Below are 18,055 nucleotides of genomic sequence, written 5' to 3' on the forward strand. Positions count from 1 at the left end.
GAGCTCCGCCCGCCCCGCCGCCGCCCGCCCTCGCTCGCCCCACACTTTGAACACACGGGGCGGACCGCCGCGCCCCGACCGCCGGCCTCGCCCACACCGGCCCCCACTGCCGACAGCTGCCCCGACGCGTCCGCGAGGCGCCTCCCTTCTCCACGCCGAGCTCCCGGGGCCAAAGTCGGGCCCTGCTGGGCAGTCCGCCTCCGCTCCCACAATGCTCTGCTCGCACACAGATCTGCATACGTGATCACGCAGCTCCGCCCCTCCATACAGGTCCCGCCCCCTGCGTGCCTGGGCGGGGCGCTCTCCCCTGGTCGGCTCCGGGTTGTGGCCGTCGAGCCAGGACGTCGAGGTCCGCTGCCCTACTCTGGCACACTCATTGGGGGGAGGGGCAGCTCCTCTGCCCCCAACAGCATTTGGGGGTCCCGTGGGGGCATGACCCGGACCCCAGTGCTGTCCCCACCCCCTGCCCTACAGGAACGTGCCCTGCAGCCTGGGCGAGCCTGGCACCCAAGGGCTTACAGCTGCTGGGGGCGGGGGGCACAGGTTTGAATCCCCCCCAGGGGCAGCACCCATCACTCACTCCCCCCCCACCCCCGCATGAGGACAGGCTGCGTCAGAGCCCCCGCAGTAGGGAGAGGGTCACTCTCCAACTCTGCTCCCTTAGCTCCCAGCACCCCCAGCCTGTGTGTGTGGACAGTCCCTGCCCGCCCCCGCCCCAGGCCTGAGCTGGCTCCAGGGGGCACGAACGAGGGCAGGGGCTCCGAGCAGCAGCCGGCCCCTCCGTGGTTCCAGGGGTGGCTAATCCCCGGCAGAGCAGCGGCTGGCTCCTCCTTGGGCCCAAGGAATCCCGGCTGGTGGGGGGTTGGGGCGGGGTGGGGGGAGTTCCCCTTTTCCCCAGGCATCATCCCACTGGGAGCCAGAACCCCGGCAGGGGGGTTGGGGGCAGGTGCCGGAGACAGCAGGTTTCCCCCAACCCGCCCAGCTCTGCCTCAGGCTAGAGCAGAGGCGGCTCTAGACATTTCGCCACCCCAAGCACAGGGGCAGGGCCGGTGCAACCATTTAGGCAAACTAGGCGGTTGCCTAGGGCGCCAAGATTTGAGGGCGCCAAAAAGCACCCTCACATTTTTTTTTAAATGGTTGAGCAGCCGTTGCTGCTGGGACAGAGAGGGAGTCTGAGCTGCCACAGTCATGCCTGCACGACCGCCCGCAGGCACCACTTATCACTGTTTGGAATGGTCAGTGTCCCCCTTAGAAATGCTAACAAGCTTATTCAGCGAAGTTTGGATGTACTTGATACATGCTATTAGATCGTCAATTAAGCATCAATGAGATAATTTAAGAGTAAATGTCTTTTTGTTTGAAGTACCACTGAACACTAATCTGTCCCTTGCCCCCTCCCTCCTGTGTTACTGCTTGAAGCAGAATCCTGGGTAACAGTAATGGGGATGCTGGATAAACCTTTTAAAATATTTCCCCTTTATAATGCCACATTTTTAATACAATTTTAAAATTAGATCCCATAATTTCAAGGCATCGATTTCCCCATTTAGACAATTAAATTGCAATTGTCGGCATGAACATCATTTTAAAGCTGGGTTTTGAAAATCTAATTTAACTTCAAAAATTAATGACCAAAAGATAGGCACGTGAAGTAAGGTAAAAGTAATTAACCGAGGGTCTAGCATTCACTCCCAACACCGCAAAAGAGCTGAGGGATTTCCAAAGAACTCCGACACCACTACAGTGTATCATTCAAACGTGAGAACATAGTTACTGCAGATAATAAATAATAAGTTACCTGGGTTGGAAATAGATCTTTGTGGAAGGGAAAGCAGGAAACTTGTCTTTTTGATTACAGAATTATTTTGCTTCTGGATCCATTAAAATCATAACCGATTTTTTGGGGGAGGAGATGTGGGGAAGAAACTCTTTTCTCTACTAGGTTTGTTTATAGGCAGCTGAAAAGAAAAGTTAACTGGCTTTGCACAGAACTGAAACCTAAAGGTCTCTCCTCCCTCCTTCTCTACTCTGACCCCTCTGGGCTATTCCAAGTTAATTGTCATCTAATTGCCCAGCAAAGAAAGAGATAGTGGCAGCAATTAGGCATAGCCCCCACCAGTTCAGGAGTCATTAACACAGTACAAAGATATGCTGCCTGCTTTCCGTGCACCCAGGCCTAATGAGGGACTGGGGGCAAGAGAAGCAGGGCTGAGCCCCTAGGGAGTGAGCCACAGAGAGCCAGTGCCCAGGAGGCTGAGAGGGCAAGGGGCTGCAGGAGCGTCCCCACTGCTATTTAAAATGCAGCTCCCGCAGCGGTACCTCTCCATGGGACAGAGCCGGTTCCTCACAGAAGCTTCTGTCCAACAGCTCTTCCTTCTGCAGCTGCTCTTTGTGCTCCAGCTCCAGCCATGGCAGCTGAACCCCCTGTCCTGACTGCAGCCAACCCCTCATCCCCTGCCCTGCCTCCAGTCAGCCCCACACCCCTTGCCCTGCCTCCAGCCAGCCCCTCACCCCTTCCCCTGCCTCCAGCCAGCCCCTCACCCCCTGCCCTGTCTCTAGCCAGTCCCGCACCCCCTTCCCTGCCTCAACCAGCCCCGCACCCCCTGCCCTGCCCGCAGCCAGCCCCTGCTGCACCCCCTGCCCTGCCCGCAGCCAGCCCCACACCTCCTGCCCTGCCCACAGCCAGCCCCACACCTCCTGTCTCCAGCCACCCCACACCCCCTGCCCTGCCCACAGCCAGCCCCTCACTCCCTGCCCTGCATGCAGCCAGCCCCTGCTGCACTCCTTGCCCTGTCCATAGCCAGCCCCACACCACCTGTCTCCATCCAGCCCCTGCTGCAGCCCCTGCCCTGCCTGCAGCCAGCCCCACACCCCCTGCCCTGCACGCAGCCAGTCCCGCACCCCCTGTCTCCAGCCAACCCCACATCCCATCTCCAACCAGCTTTGCATCCCCTGCCCTGCCCAGAGCCAGCCAGCCCCACACGCTGTCAGGTTATTCAATTATTTTCATTAAATATGTAGGCTAAATAATGAAATTAATAAATTTTCAAGCCGAATATGTATGAATTCTAATGAACAATGCCACATTATGCAGTATTCATTTTGAAAGTTTATAATAAGCAATGCTCTGGGGGGAGGGGTGGGGGCAGAGGGCGCAAGGTAGAAGTTTCGCCTAGGGCGCAAAATATCCTTGCACCGGCCCTGCACAGGGGCATGCCACGGGGGGAGCTCTGCTGGTCGCCGGTCCCGTGGCGGGACCAGCAGACCCTCCGCAGGCACGTCGCCAAAGGCAGCCTGCCTGCCGCCCTCCCGGTGACCGGCAGAGCGCCCCCCCACGGCATGCCACCCCAAGCATGCGCTTGGCATGCTGGGGCCTGGGGCCGCCCCTGGGCTAGACCCAGCGCCAGCCCCAACCTGGTTTCTATGGTGCCAGAGAGATAAGGAGGCAACTCCTGGCATAACCTCCGCCCCCCACCCCAGCCACGGTGGGCAGTGGGTGTAAACAGGGACCCTGCACCCCACTCTTCATGGCCTTTGGACTCCAGAGTCACTGGGAGTAAAGGGCTCAGCGGGGTGGGGTGGGGTGGGAGGCTGAGGATGGGCAACACCCAGGCTTGGAGATGGGAGTTGGGGTGGGGAGACCCATCCTGAGCCCCAAGCAGGCACATCAGAAAAACAGGGCTCATCTGATGAGAACTGGAGGGGCTGCAGGTCAGGAGTTAGGGCTGGGCTAGCAGGGGGCTGCAGGTGAGGACTGAGGGGCACTGTCAGAGCTGGGGGAGCCCAGGGCGGGGATAGCAGGGGATGCGGGTCAGGACTGAGGAGGACTATCAGAGCTGAGGGGAGCCCAGGGCTGGACTAGGACGGGCTGCGGGTCGGGATTGAGGGGCACTATCAGAGCTGAGGGGAGCCCAGGGCTGGGCTAGAAGGGGACTGCGGGTCAGGATTGAGGGGCACTTTCAGAGCTGAGGGGAGCCCAGGGCTGGGCTAGCAGGGGGCTGCGGGTCGGGATTGAGGGAGGTGTGATGAACTAGGAATGTTCTTAATGTTTTCTCTGAATACTGTGTTGGTGCCTCAGTGTCCCCATGGCAGTTCTTAAGTATCTAGCAGAGCAAAGGGCCAGTGCACCTAAATGCCTAGCACTCTGTCTCCTAGCAACTGGTGGCCTGGGCCCCTCCTCTGCAAAGGTGCCAGCTGAAGGTGTTGGAGACAGAGATCAGGTGACCTCCTGGCCCGGGAAAGGAGCTGAGCAGAGAGGAGGGGCTGGAGGGGGTTGTTTGTCTGGAGCTGGATGAGGGCAGACGTGGGGGTCTGGCTCACTGCCCCCCAGAATGGACCCGACCGAGGGGTCCAGTTCGCTGTATCTACCAGCTCTGTTTTACACCCTCTTCCTGTCATCGAATAAACCTTTTTACTGGCTGGCTGAGAGTCACGTCTGACTGCAAAGTGGGAGTGCAGGACCCTGTGGCCCCCCCAGGACCCCACTGGGGCGGGCTCGCTGTGGGAAGTGCCCGGAGGGGCAGAGGATGCTGAATGCTCCAAGGAGAGACCCAGGAGATGAAGCCGTGTGAGCTTCTTGCTCTGAACAAGTCTGCTCCAAGGGAGAGGAGGCTCCCCAAAGTCCTGCCTGGCTTTGTGGGGAGCTGTTCCAGAGCATCGCCCGGGGACTCCGTGATAGGGGGACTATCAGAGCTGAGGGGAGCCTAAGGCCGGGCTAGCACGGGGCTGCGGGCTGGGATTGAGGGACACTGTCAGAGCGGAGGGGAGCTCAGGGCTGGGCTAGCATGGGGCTGTGGTTCGGGAATGAGGGGAACTGGCAGAGCTGGGGGGAACCCAGGGCTGGGCTAGAAGGGGGCTGCAGGTCAGTATTGAGGGGGACTATCAGAGATGGAGGGAGGCCAGAGTCAGGCTAGCAGGGGGCTGTGGGTCAGGAATGAAGGGCACTGGCAGAGCTGAGGGGAGCCCAGGGCTGGGCTAGCAGGGGCTGCGGGTCAGGATTGAGGGGCACTGTCAGAGCTCAGGGGAGCCCAGGGCTGGGCTAGCAGGGGCTGCGTGTCGGGAATGAGAGGCACTGGCAGAGCTGGCGGGAGCCCAGGTCCGGGCTAGCAGGGGGCTGTGGGTCGGGGTAGGGGGCACCGGTAATGCCAGCCAAAGTCAGAGAGCAGAACAACAGGGGGTGCTGTAGGCTGGGAGTGGCGAGGTGGGGGTGCAGGCAGAGCTGGGGGGTGCATACAGGGCCCCACCTCTCACGCAGCAGCTGGAATAGCTTGCTCCCTAAAGCCGTGGAGTCCCCCCGCCCCGGGCTCCAGAGGGCCTGCACCAGGGGCAGCAAGCAGGCTCCTGGGGGTGGGGCGCAGAGCCATGTTCTTGTGTCAGGTCTAGTCACAGATTCTCAGCTCTGGGACTAACCTGGCCGGGGCAGGGGGCAGGCAGGTCCCGCGGGGGCAGGGCTGGGGAGACCCGTGACCTACGGCGGGGTGGGGTGCAGGGCTGATCGCTCAGTTCCCAGGGGGCCGGTAGAGGGGAAACCAAGGGCCCCATCCTGCCCTGGCCCTGCTAACCAGTGTGTTCTTACTGTGTTCTTGGAATGCTGAGTGGGGAAGGTTGCAGGGGAGTTTTGCTGGGACTGTCTGCATTGGGGATGGGAGACTTAACTTGAGGGAGGATACCTGAGCAGGTAAGATGAGAACCCAGGAAGGGGGTTGGAGGCCAGGTGACACCTGGACCCCAGAACCTGGACAAAGGCTGGGGGAGGAGCTGGAGGGAGGCTGAGTGAGAGGCTGGAGGGAGTTTTCAGTTTGGAGCTGGCTGGGAGACAGGAGGGGAGCCCACATGGGGCTCTGGTCTCCCTGGCCCCCCAGATGGACCCAACTGAGGGGGTCCCGTTGTTTGTAGTGGCAAGGCCTGTGTTGGACTGTGTTCCTGTCATCTAAATAAACCTTCTGATTCACTGGCTGGCTGAGAGTCACGGTGAATCGCAGGAAAGGGGGTTTAGGGCCTTAACTTCCAACCCCCCCCAATCCGTGACAACCAGTTACCCCTGTGCACACCTGCATGTGAGCCCAGGAGCTCTCAGCATTGCCTGGAGTGGGGAGTGGGTGGGGACAGGGTTACAGGGACTGTTTTAAGGCGTGTGATGCGCCCCTGATGTGACCCACAGAGGCAGGGTTTAGGGCACCAGGCTCCCCTCCCCCCCAGGCGGGCAAAGGATCGCAGCCCACCCAGCTGGGCCACGCCCAAAGGTCTGTGCTTGGTTCTAGGTAGGCATGTGCCCATTAACGAGCCAGCTGGTGCTGAACGTGCCAGCAAGCGGCTCATGATCTTTGAAAAGGTTTGGTGATCGGAGGAGGTCCCGGATGACTGGAAAAAGGCTAATGTAGGGCCCGTCTTTAAAAAAGGGAAGGAGGAGGATCCGGGGAACTATAGGCCAGTCAGCCTCACCTCAGTCCCTGGAAAAATCATGGAGCAGGTCCTGAAGGAATCAATTCTGAAGCACTTATTCAACATTGGTGAGGCCTCATCTGGAGTACCGTGCCCAGTTTTGGGCCCCACACTACAAGAAGGATGTGGAAAAATTGGAAAGAGTCCAGTGGAGGGCAACAAACATGATTAGAGGGCCAGAGCACTTGATTGTTTAGTCTGGAGACGAGAAGATTGAGGCAGGATTTGATAGCTGCTTTCAGTTACCTGAATGGAGGTTCCAAAGAGGATGGATCTAGACAGTTCTCAGTGGTACCAGGTGGCAGAACAAGGTGTAATGGTCTCAGGTTGCGGTGGGGGAGGTTTAGGTTGGATATCAGGAAAACCCTTTTTCACGAGGAGGGTGGTGAAGCACTGGAATGGGTTCCCTAGGGAGGTGGTGGAATCTCCTTCCTTAGAGGCAGGGCTGGCTCCAGGCCCCAGCACACCAAGCGCATGCTTGGGGCAGCATGCCGCGGGGGGCACTCTGCCGGTTGCCGGGAGGGCGTCAGGCAGCTCTGGTGGACCTCCCGCAGGCGTGACTGCGGAGGGTCCGCTGGTCCCGCGGTTCCGGTGGAACATCCGCAGGCATGCCTGCGGGAGGTCCACCGGAGCCGCGAGACCAGCGGACCCTCCGCAGCCACATCTGCCGGAGATCCACCGGAGCCAAGGGACCGGCGAGCGGCAGAGCGCCCCCCGCACCGTGCCGCCGTGCTTGGGGCAGCGAAATGGCTAAAGACGGCCCTGCTTAGAGGCTTTTAAGGTCAAGCTTGACAAAGCCCTGGCTGGGATGATTTAGTTGGGGTTGGTCCTGCTTTGAGCAGGGGGTTGGACTAGATACCTCCTGAGGTCCCTTCCAACCCTGATAGTCTATGATTCTGAGCCAAGCCGTACGGTACAGAAAGGAATCCCATGGACCTGCCGTCTGGCACTCAGCTCGGTCTGGCACCTGCCACGTGCTGCTGAGCCAGGCCCGCCCCTACCCAGTGCTTGGGCCAAAGGACTCGTCCGGCTCTGCATTGACACGGCGCCCATTCGCTAGCGCCAAAGCCGCCTTCAGCTTTGCAAAGTGCTAGTGGAGCCGGGACCCAGCCAAATGAACTGGGGGCAGGGCTGGCTCTAGAATTTCGCCGCCCCAAGCACGGTGGCACGTCGCGGGGGGCACTCTGCCGCTCGCTGGTCCCACGGCTCCGGTGGACCTCCCGCAGGCATGTCTGCGGCAGGTCCACCAGAGCTGCAGGACCAGCGGACCGTCTGCAGCCACGCCTGCGGCAGCAACACCAGAACCACCGCCGCCCTCCCAGCAACTGGCAGAGCGCCCCCTGCAGCGTGCTGGCCCAAGGACGCGCTTGGCACGCTGTGGCCTGGAGCCGGCCCTGACTGGGGGGAGGGGGCATGAGCCCCTTCAGTCCCACCGCTGCCCTGCTTATATTAACAGCACATGTACAGCCCCCAGGAACGTGGGGTCAGCGGAGCCGCTGGTGCCTGGGGTGGTGCCCAAAGGGGCCACCACGGTAGTGCTCTGGGATGTTTATGGGGAGCTCATTGCGGGGCAGCAAATGCAAAGGGGCTTGTTTAAAAAAACATAACAAGGCTGGTGCCTGGCGTCGCTCGCGTGGCCGGACCCAATAGTGAGGGGCTGGTCTCTTTCAGATGGGGGGTGGGAGTGCCAGGCCCCTGTGCATAGCTGAGAGGACTGGAGCGGGGGTGGGATTCCAGGTCTCCTTTCCCGCCATGCTCTGATGGCAGGGGGCACACGCAGGGTCATTTCCTGCTGGCTAAGGGCACCGGCTGTCTCAGCCTGGGCCAGGCCGTGCAATGAGTTTGGGTCGCTTGGCCCCAGAGCTGGGGCGAGGTGTTCACGGCACACACAGCCCGGCCCCAAGGCAGGAGAGAATGAATGTCCCACCAGGGCCAGGAAGGGAGGCAGGAGCCCCATGGGGGCTGCAGGTGCCATCACTGAGCCCGTCTGCCTGGTGCAGCTGAGCACTTGGGTGTGTTGGGGAGAAGGGCCCCCAGCAGTGAGCGGATTTACTGCAGTAAATGGCATTTGGGGAGGGGGTGGGCCTAAAGCCATGGAAAAACCTCCTCCCCCACAGGGTGGGGCCAGCCTGGTGTCTGTCAGTAAGAAGAATGGTCCCGAGAGAGTAAGTATTCTCCCGAGAGCAGCCGAGAAGCAGGTTGTGAAGAGAGCTTTGCTCTGGGGAAAAAAAGGCCAAGAGAATGAAACGAGACTTAACGGGCCATACGCAGCAAAGCCCACAGCGAGAGAAAAACGGAACTGTGGCAACGAGAGACTAAAGCAGAGAAGCAACTGCCACTATTGTGGAAAACAAGGTTAAGACACAAAGAAAAACAAAATACCACAAAGCTCACGCAGAAGAAACCAAAGCGCAGGAAACAAAGCGCTACGAAAGGTCCTGTCCAGCCCAAGTTTGTCTGTTTTTGCCACCGCTCGCCAGGGGAGAGCGCGAACGCAGTCCCCCACTACCACAAATTATGCAGTCGAGTTTCCCGCATTTGGGGAAATCGCAGGGGTCAGCACACCCGCAGTGCAATGGATGAGCCTCACCCTGGGAAAACCACCTTCGTGATCATGGTATCTCCCCTGCCAGGTAAGTATGAGCTGCGCCCACCCCGCCGCCGCCCGCCCTCGCTCGCCCCACACTTTGAACACACGGGGCGGACCGCCGCGCCCCGACCGCCGGCCTCGCCCACACCGGCCCCCACTGCCGACAGCTGCCCCGACGCGTCCGCGAGGCGCCTCCCTTCTCCACGCCGAGCTCCCGGGGCCAAAGTCGGGCCCTGCTGGGCAGTCCGCCTCCGCTCCCACAATGCTCTGCTCGCACACAGATCTGCATACGTGATCACGCAGCTCCGCTCCTCCATACAAGTCCCGCCCCCTGCGTGCCTGGGAGGGGCGCTCTCCCCTGGCCGGCTCCGGGTGATGGCCGTCGAGCCAGGGCGGCGAGGTCCGCTGCCCTACTCTGGGACAGTCATATGGGGGCAGCTCCTCTGCCCTCAACAGCATTTGGGGGTCCCGTGGGGGCGTGATCCGGACCCCAGTGAGGTCCCCGCCCCCTGCCCTACAGGAACATGCCCTGCAGCCTGGGCGAGCCTGGCACCCAAGGGCTTACAGCTGCTGGGGGCGGGGGGGCACAGGTTTGAATCCCCCCCAGGGGCAGCGCCCATCACTCACTCCCCCCCACCCCCGCATGAGGACAGGCTGCGTCAGAGCCCCCGTACTAGGGAGAGGGTCACTCTCCAACTCTGCTCCCCCAGCTCCCGGCACCCTGAGAGAGAGACTGAGCCCCACGCAGGCACATCAGAAAAATAGGGCTCCGATGAGAACAGGAGGGGCTGCAGGTTAGAAGTTAGGGCTGGACTAGCAGGGGGCTGCGGGTGGGTATTGAGGGGCACTGTCAGAGCTGAAGAGAGCCCAGGGCTGGGCTAGCAGGAGGCTGCGGGTCGGGATTGAGGGGCACTGTCAGAGCTGAGGGGAGCCCTGGGCCGGGCTAGAAGGGGGCTGCGAGTCGGGAATGAGGGGCACTGTCAGAGCTGAGGGGAGCCCAGGGCGGGGTTAGCAGGGGCTGCGAGTCGGGAATGAGGGGCACTGTCAGAGCTGAGGGGAGCCCAGGGCTGGCCTAGCAGGGGCTGCAGGTCAGTACTGATGGGCACTGTCAGAGCTGAGAGGAGCCCAGGGCCGGGCTAGCAGGGGGCTGCGGGTCAGGATTGAGGGGCACTATCAGAGCGGAGGGAGCCCAGGGCTGGGATAGCAGGGGCTGCGGGTCAGGATTGAGGGGCACTATCAGAGCGGAGGAAGCCCAGGGCTGGGATAGCACGGGGCTGCGGGTTGGGGTAGGGGCACTGGTAAAGCCAGCCAAAGTCAGGCAGCAGAACAACAGAGGGCGCTGTAGGCTGGGGCGGGGAGTGTAGGGGCACGGGCAGAGCTGGGGGGTGCACACAGGGCCCCAGCTCTCACTCTGCAGCTGGAATAACTCGCTGCCTAAAGCTGCGGAGTCCCCCCGCCCCGGGCTCAGAGGTCCTGCACCAGGGGCAGCAACCAGGCTCCTAGGGGTGGGGTGCAGAGCCACGTGCTTGTGTCAGGTCTAGTCACAGCTTCTCAGCTCTGGGCCTAACCTGGCCGGGGCAGGGGGCAGCCAGGTCCCGTAGGGGCAGGGCTGGGGAGCCCCGTGGCCTACGGCGGGGTGGGGTGCAGGGCTGTTCGCTCAGCTCCGGGGGGCCTGTTCAGGGGAAAACAAGGACCCAATCCTGCCATGGCCCTGCTGACCAGTGTGTTCTTACTGTGTTCTTGGAATGCTGAGTGGGGACTGTTGGCTTGGGACGGTTGCAGGGGAGTTTTGCTGGGACTGTCTGCATTGGGGATGGGAGACTTAACTTGAGGGATGATACCTGAGCAGGTAAGATGAGAACCCAGGAAGGGGGTTGGAGGCCAGGTGACACCTGGACCCCAGAACCTGGACAAAGGCTGGGGGAGGAGCTGGAGGGAGGCTGAGTAAGAGGCTGGAGGGAGTTTTCAGTTTGGAGCTGGCTGGGAGACTGGAGGAGAGCCCACATGGGGCTCTGGTCTCCCTAGCCCCCCAGATGGACCTAACTGAGGGGGTCCTGTTGTCTGTAGCAGCAAGGCCTGCCTTGGACTGTGTTCCCGTTGTCTAAATAAACCTTCTGATTCTCTGGCTGGCTGAGAGTCACGGTGAATCGTAGGAAGCCGGGGGTGCAGGGCCTTGACTCCCCCTCACTCCGTGACAACCAGTTACCCTGTGCACACCTGCATGTGGACCCAAGAGCTCTAGGCATTGCCTGGTGTGGGGGAAGGGTTATAGGGACTGTTTTAGGGTGTGTGATGTGCCCTTGATGTGACCCACACAGGAAGGGTTTAGGGCAACAGCCCTGCCACCCCCCCCCCCAGGCGGGCGAGGAATCGCAGCCCACCCAGCTGGGCCAGGCCCAAAGGGCTGCGCTTGGTTCTAGGCTGAAATGTGCCCAGTAATAAGCCAGCTGGTGCTGAACGTGCCGGCAAGCGACTCATGATCTTTGAAAAGGCTTGGTAATCAGGGGAGGTCCCGGATGACTGGAAAAAAGCTAATGTAGGGCCCGTCTTTAAAAAAGGGAAGGAGGAGGGGTCTGGGGAACTACAGTCCAGTCAACCTCATCTCAGTCCCTTGAAAAATTATGGAGCAGGTCCTCAAGGAATCAATTCTGAAGCACTTATTCGACATTGGTGAGGCCCCATCTGGAGTACCGTGTCCAGTTCTGGGCCTCACACTACAAGAAGGATGTGGAAAAATTGAAGAGAGTCCAGCGGAGGGAGGGCCAGAAAAACGATTAGAGGGCCAGAGCACATGATTGTTTAGTCTGCAGACGAGAAGATTGAGGGGGGATTTGATAGCTGCTTTCAGTTACCTGAATGGAGGTTCCAAAGAGGATGGATCTAGACAGTTCTCAGTGGTACCAGGTGGCAGAACAAGGAGCAATGGTCTCAAGTTGCAGTGGCGGAGGTTTAGGTTGGATATTAGGCAAAGCCTTTTTCACTAGGAGGGTGGTGAAGCACTGGAATGGGTTCCCTAGGGAGGTGGTGGAATCTCCTTCCTGAGAGGTTTTTAAGGTCAAGCTTGACAAAGCCTTGGCTGGGATAATTTAGTTGGGGATTGGCCCTGCTTTGAGCAGGGGGTCGGACTAGATGACCTCCTGAGGTCCCTTCCAACCTTATCAAGGTCTATGATTCTAAGCCGAGCCGTAGGCTACAGAAATGAGTCCCATGGACCCGCCATCTGGCATGCAGCTCGGTCTGGCACCTGCCACGTGCTGCCGAGCCAGGCCCGCCCCTGTGCAGACCTGGGAGGACTGGTGGTGGGGGGTGCGGGAGATGCCAGGGCTGCTTTCCCACCACTCTTTGGTGGCAGAGGGTAGATGCAGGGTCATTTCCTGCTGGCTAAGGGCACCGGCTGTCTCAGCCTGGGCCAGGCCGTGCAATGAGTTTGGGTCGCTCGGCCCCGAGAGCTGGGGCGAGGCGTTCACAGCACACTGAGCCCGGCCCCAAGGCAGGAGAGAATGAATGTCCCACCAGGGCCAGGAAGGGAGGCAGGAGCCCCATGGGGGCTGCAGGTGCCATCACTGAGCGCGCCTGCCTGGTGGAGCTGAGCACTTGAGTGGGTTGGGGCAGCCCCTCAGCTGGGTGTGTTGGGGAGAAGGGGGGGGGGCCCCCCAACAGTGAGCAGATCCAGTGCAGCAAATGGTACATGGGGAGGGGGTGGGCCTAAAGCCATGGAAAAACCTGCTCCCCCACAGGGTGGTGCCAGCCTCGTGTCTGTCCCAGTAAGATAGTTGGTCTCAAGAGAGAAACTATTTTCCCCAGAGCAGCCCAGAAACAGGTTTTAAAAAGATCTTCGCTCTGGGAAGAAACGATGCTGAACAGACCCAGGAATGGCCACAGCGAGGAAAAAAAAACGCATTTCTAGCAAGAAGAAAACGTAGCAGAAGAGCAGCCGCGCGAAACGGGAAGAAGAAACTCCCGACATAAGAAAGCCCCAAAGGCCAGAAACTTAGTTCCGCAAAAAGAAAAAGAATCCCAAAGCAGAGCAAGACACCCCCTTACAGAGAGTGCCCTGCAATCCTTCTTGATCTGTTTTTGTCACCGCTGGCCAGGGGAGAGCGCGAACGCAGTCCCCCACTACCACAAATTATGCAGTCGAGTTTCCCGCATTTGGGGAAATCGCAGGGGTCAGCACACCCGCAGTGCAATGGATGAGCCTCACCCTGGGAAAACCACCTTCGTGATCATGGTATCTCCCCTGCCAGGTAAGTATGAGCTCCGCCCGCCCCGCCGCCGCCCGCCCTCGCTCGCCCCACACTTTGAACACACGGGGCGGACCGCCGCGCCCCGACCGCCGGCCTCGCCCACACCGGCCCCCACTGCCGACAGCTGCCCCGACGCGTCCGCGAGGCGCCTCCCTTCTCCACGCCGAGCTCCCGGGGCCAAAGTCGGGCCCTGCTGGGCAGTCCGCCTCCGCTCCCACAATGCTCTGCTCGCACACAGATCTGCATACGTGATCACGCAGCTCCGCTCCTCCATACAAGTCCCGCCCCCTGCGTGCCTGGGAGGGGCGCTCTCCCCTGGCCGGCTCCGGGTGATGGCCGTCGAGCCAGGGCGGCGAGGTCCGCTGCCCTACTCTGGGACAGTCATATGGGGGCAGCTCCTCTGCCCTCAACAGCATTTGGGGGTCCCGTGGGGGCGTGACCCGGACCCCAGTGAGGTCCCCGCCCCCTGCCCTACAGGAACATGCCCTGCAGCCTGGGCGAGCCTGGCACCCAAGGGCTTACAGCTGCTGGGGGCGGGGGGGCACAGGTTTGAATCCCCCCCAGGGGCAGCGCCCATCACTCACTCCCCCCCACCCCCGCATGAGGACAGGCTGCGTCAGAGCCCCCGTACTAGGGAGAGGGTCACTCTCCAACTCTGCTCCCCCAGCTCCCGGCACCCTGAGAGAGAGACTGAGCCCCACGCAGGCACATCAGAAAAATAGGGCTCCGATGAGAACAGGAGGGGCTGCAGGTTAGAAGTTAGGGCTGGACTAGCAGGGGGCTGCGGGTGGGTATTGAGGGGCACTGTCAGAGCTGAAGAGAGCCCAGGGCTGGGCTAGCAGGAGGCTGCGGGTCGGGATTGAGGGGCACTGTCAGAGCTGAGGGGAGCCCTGGGCCGGGCTAGAAGGGGGCTGCGAGTCAGGAATGAGGGGCACTGTCAGAGCTGAGGGGAGCCCAGGGCGGGGTTAGCAGGGGCTGCGAGTCGGGAATGAGGGGCACTGTCAGAGCTGAGGGGAGCCCAGGGCTGGCCTAGCAGGGGCTGCAGGTCAGTACTGATGGGCACTGTCAGAGCTGAGAGGAGCCCAGGGCCGGGCTAGCAGGGGGCTGCGGGTCAGGATTGAGGGGCACTATCAGAGCGGAGGGAGCCCAGGGCTGGGATAGCAGGGGCTGCGGGTCAGGATTGAGGGGCACTATCAGAGCGGAGGAAGCCCAGGGCTGGGATAGCACGGGGCTGCGGGTTGGGGTAGGGGCACTGGTAAAGCCAGCCAAAGTCAGGCAGCAGAACAACAGAGGGCGCTGTAGGCTGGGGCGGGGAGTGTAGGGGCACGGGCAGAGCTGGGGGGTGCACACAGGGCCCCAGCTCTCACTCTGCAGCTGGAATAACTCGCTGCCTAAAGCTGCGGAGTCCCCCCGCCCCGGGCTCAGAGGTCCTGCACCAGGGGCAGCAACCAGGCTCCTAGGGGTGGGGTGCAGAGCCACGTGCTTGTGTCAGGTCTAGTCACAGCTTCTCAGCTCTGGGCCTAACCTGGCCGGGGCAGGGGGCAGCCAGGTCCCGTAGGGGCAGGGCTGGGGAGCCCCGTGGCCTACGGCGGGGTGGGGTGCAGGGCTGTTCGCTCAGCTCCGGGGGGCCTGTTCAGGGGAAAACAAGGACCCAATCCTGCCATGGCCCTGCTGACCAGTGTGTTCTTACTGTGTTCTTGGAATGCTGAGTGGGGACTGTTGGCTTGGGACGGTTGCAGGGGAGTTTTGCTGGGACTGTCTGCATTGGGGATGGGAGACTTAACTTGAGGGAGGATACCTGAGCAGGTAAGATGAGAACCCAGGAAGGGGGTTGGAGGCCAGGTGACACCTGGACCCCAGAACCTGGACAAAGGCTGGGGGAGGAGCTGGAGGGAGGCTGAGTAAGAGGCTGGAGGGAGTTTTCAGTTTGGAGCTGGCTGGGAGACTGGAGGAGAGCCCACATGGGGCTCTGGTCTCCCTAGCCCCCCAGATGGACCTAACTGAGGGGGTCCTGTTGTCTGTAGCAGCAAGGCCTGCCTTGGACTGTGTTCCCGTTGTCTAAATAAACCTTCTGATTCTCTGGCTGGCTGAGAGTCACGGTGAATCGTAGGAAGCCGGGGGTGCAGGGCCTTGACTCCCCCTCACTCCGTGACAACCAGTTACCCTGTGCACACCTGCATGTGGACCCAAGAGCTCTAGGCATTGCCTGGTGTGGGGGAAGGGTTATAGGGACTGTTTTAGGGTGTGTGATGTGCCCTTGATGTGACCCACACAGGAAGGGTTTAGGGCAACAGCCCTGCCACCCCCCCCCAGGCGGGCGAGGAATCGCAGCCCACCCAGCTGGGCCAGGCCCAAAGGGCTGCGCTTGGTTCTAGGCTGAAATGTGCCCAGTAATAAGCCAGCTGGTGCTGAACGTGCCGGCAAGCGACTCATGATCTTTGAAAAGGCTTGGTAATCAGGGGAGGTCCCGGATGACTGGAAAAAAGCTAATGTAGGGCCCGTCTTTAAAAAAGGGAAGGAGGAGGGGTCTGGGGAACTACAGTCCAGTCAACCTCATCTCAGTCCCTTGAAAAATTATGGAGCAGGTCCTCAAGGAATCAATTCTGAAGCACTTATTCGACATTGGTGAGGCCCCATCTGGAGTACCGTGTCCAGTTCTGGGCCTCACACTACAAGAAGGATGTGGAAAAATTGAAGAGAGTCCAGCGGAGGGAGGGCCAGAAAAACGATTAGAGGGCCAGAGCACATGATTGTTTAGTCTGCAGACGAGAAGATTGAGGGGGGATTTGATAGCTGCTTTCAGTTACCTGAATGGAGGTTCCAAAGAGGATGGATCTAGACAGTTCTCAGTGGTACCAGGTGGCAGAACAAGGAGCAATGGTCTCAAGTTGCAGTGGCGGAGGTTTAGGTTGGATATTAGGCAAAGCCTTTTTCACTAGGAGGGTGGTGAAGCACTGGAATGGGTTCCCTAGGGAGGTGGTGGAATCTCCTTCCTGAGAGGTTTTTAAGGTCAAGCTTGACAAAGCCTTGGCTGGGATAATTTAGTTGGGGATTGGCCCTGCTTTGAGCAGGGGGTCGGACTAGATGACCTCCTGAGGTCCCTTCCAACCTTATCAAGGTCTATGATTCTAAGCCGAGCCGTAGGCTACAGAAATGAGTCCCATGGACCCGCCATCTGGCATGCAGCTCGGTCTGGCACCTGCCACGTGCTGCCGAGCCAGGCCCGCCCCTGTGCAGACCTGGGAGGACTGGTGGTGGGGGGTGCGGGAGATGCCAGGGCTGCTTTCCCACCACTCTTTGGTGGCAGAGGGTAGATGCAGGGTCATTTCCTGCTGGCTAAGGGCACCGGCTGTCTCAGCCTGGGCCAGGCCGTGCAATGAGTTTGGGTCGCTCGGCCCCGAGAGCTGGGGCGAGGCGTTCACAGCACACTGAGCCCGGCCCCAAGGCAGGAGAGAATGAATGTCCCACCAGGGCCAGGAAGGGAGGCAGGAGCCCCATGGGGGCTGCAGGTGCCATCACTGAGCGCGCCTGCCTGGTGGAGCTGAGCACTTGAGTGGGTTGGGGCAGCCCCTCAGCTGGGTGTGTTGGGGAGAAGGGGGGGGCCCCCCAACAGTGAGCAGATCCAGTGCAGCAAATGGTACATGGGGAGGGGGTGGGCCTAAAGCCATGGAAAAACCTGCTCCCCCACAGGGTGGTGCCAGCCTCGTGTCTGTCCCAGTAAGATAGTTGGTCTCAAGAGAGAAACTATTTTCCCCAGAGCAGCCCAGAAACAGGTTTTAAAAAGATCTTCGCTCTGGGAAGAAACGATGCTGAACAGACCCAGGAATGGCCACAGCGAGGAAAAAAAACGCATTTCTAGCAAGAAGAAAACGTAGCAGAAGAGCAGCCGCGCGAAACGGGAAGAAGAAACTCCCGACATAAGAAAGCCCCAAAGGCCAGAAACTTAGTTCCGCAAAAAGAAAAAGAATCCCAAAGCAGAGCAAACACCCCCTTACAGAGAGTGCCCTTCACTCCTTATTGCTCTGTTTTTGCCACCGCTCGCCAGGGGAGAGCGCGAACGCAGTCCCCCACTACCACAAATTATGCAGTCGAGTTTCCCGCATTTGGGGAAATCGCAGGGGTCAGCACACCCGCAGTGCAATGGATGAGCCTCACCCTGGGAAAACCACCTTCGTGATCATGGTATCTCCCCTGCCAGGTAAGTATGAGCTCCGCCCGCCCCGCCGCCGCCCGCCCTCGCTCGCCCCACACTTTGAACACACGGGGCGGACCGCCGCGCCCCGACCGCCGGCCTCGCCCACACCGGCCCCCACTGCCGACAGCTGCCCCGACGCGTCCGCGAGGCGCCTCCCTTCTCCACGCCGAGCTCCCGGGGCCAAAGTCGGGCCCTGCTGGGCAGTCCGCCTCCGCTCCCACAATGCTCTGCTCGCACACAGATCTGCATACGTGATCACGCAGCTCCGCTCCTCCATACAGGTCCCGCCCCCTGCGTGCCTGGGAGGGGCGCTCTCCCCTGGCCGGCTCCGGGTGGTGGCCGTCGAGCCAGGGCGGCGAGGTCCGCTGCCCTACTCTGGGACAGTCATATGGGGGCAGCTCCTCTGCCCTCAACAGCATTTGGGGGTCCCGTGGGGGCGTGATCCGGACCCCAGTGAGGTCCCCGCCCCCTGCCCTACAGGAACATGCCCTGCAGCCTGGGCGAGCCTGGCACCCAAGGGCTTACAGCTGCTGGGGGCGGGGGGGCACAGGTTTGAATCCCCCCCAGGGGCAGCGCCCATCA

The 18,055-nt window shown here is 60.8% G+C and overlaps 3 non-coding genes across 3 annotated transcripts; all 3 read right to left on the minus strand.

Annotated features, from left to right (window-relative positions):
- Positions 1-8,918: 8,918 nt before the first annotated feature.
- On the minus strand, positions 8,919-9,082 carry LOC127056066 (U1 spliceosomal RNA). The gene has a single exon (XR_007775709.1). It is a non-coding gene; the product is annotated as a U1 spliceosomal RNA (small nuclear RNA).
- Positions 9,083-13,122: 4,040 nt separating this feature from the next.
- Positions 13,123-13,286, minus strand: LOC127056067 (U1 spliceosomal RNA). Its single transcript, XR_007775710.1, has one exon. It is a non-coding gene; the product is annotated as a U1 spliceosomal RNA (small nuclear RNA).
- A 4,034-nt stretch (positions 13,287-17,320) lies between these two features.
- On the minus strand, positions 17,321-17,484 carry LOC127056068 (U1 spliceosomal RNA). The gene has a single exon (XR_007775711.1). It is a non-coding gene; the product is annotated as a U1 spliceosomal RNA (small nuclear RNA).
- Between the last annotated feature and the right edge of the window lie 571 nt (positions 17,485-18,055).

Source organism: Gopherus flavomarginatus, chromosome 7, assembly GCF_025201925.1.
Source record: "Gopherus flavomarginatus isolate rGopFla2 chromosome 7, rGopFla2.mat.asm, whole genome shotgun sequence".
NCBI classification, from domain to species: Eukaryota; Metazoa; Chordata; order Testudines; family Testudinidae; genus Gopherus; species Gopherus flavomarginatus.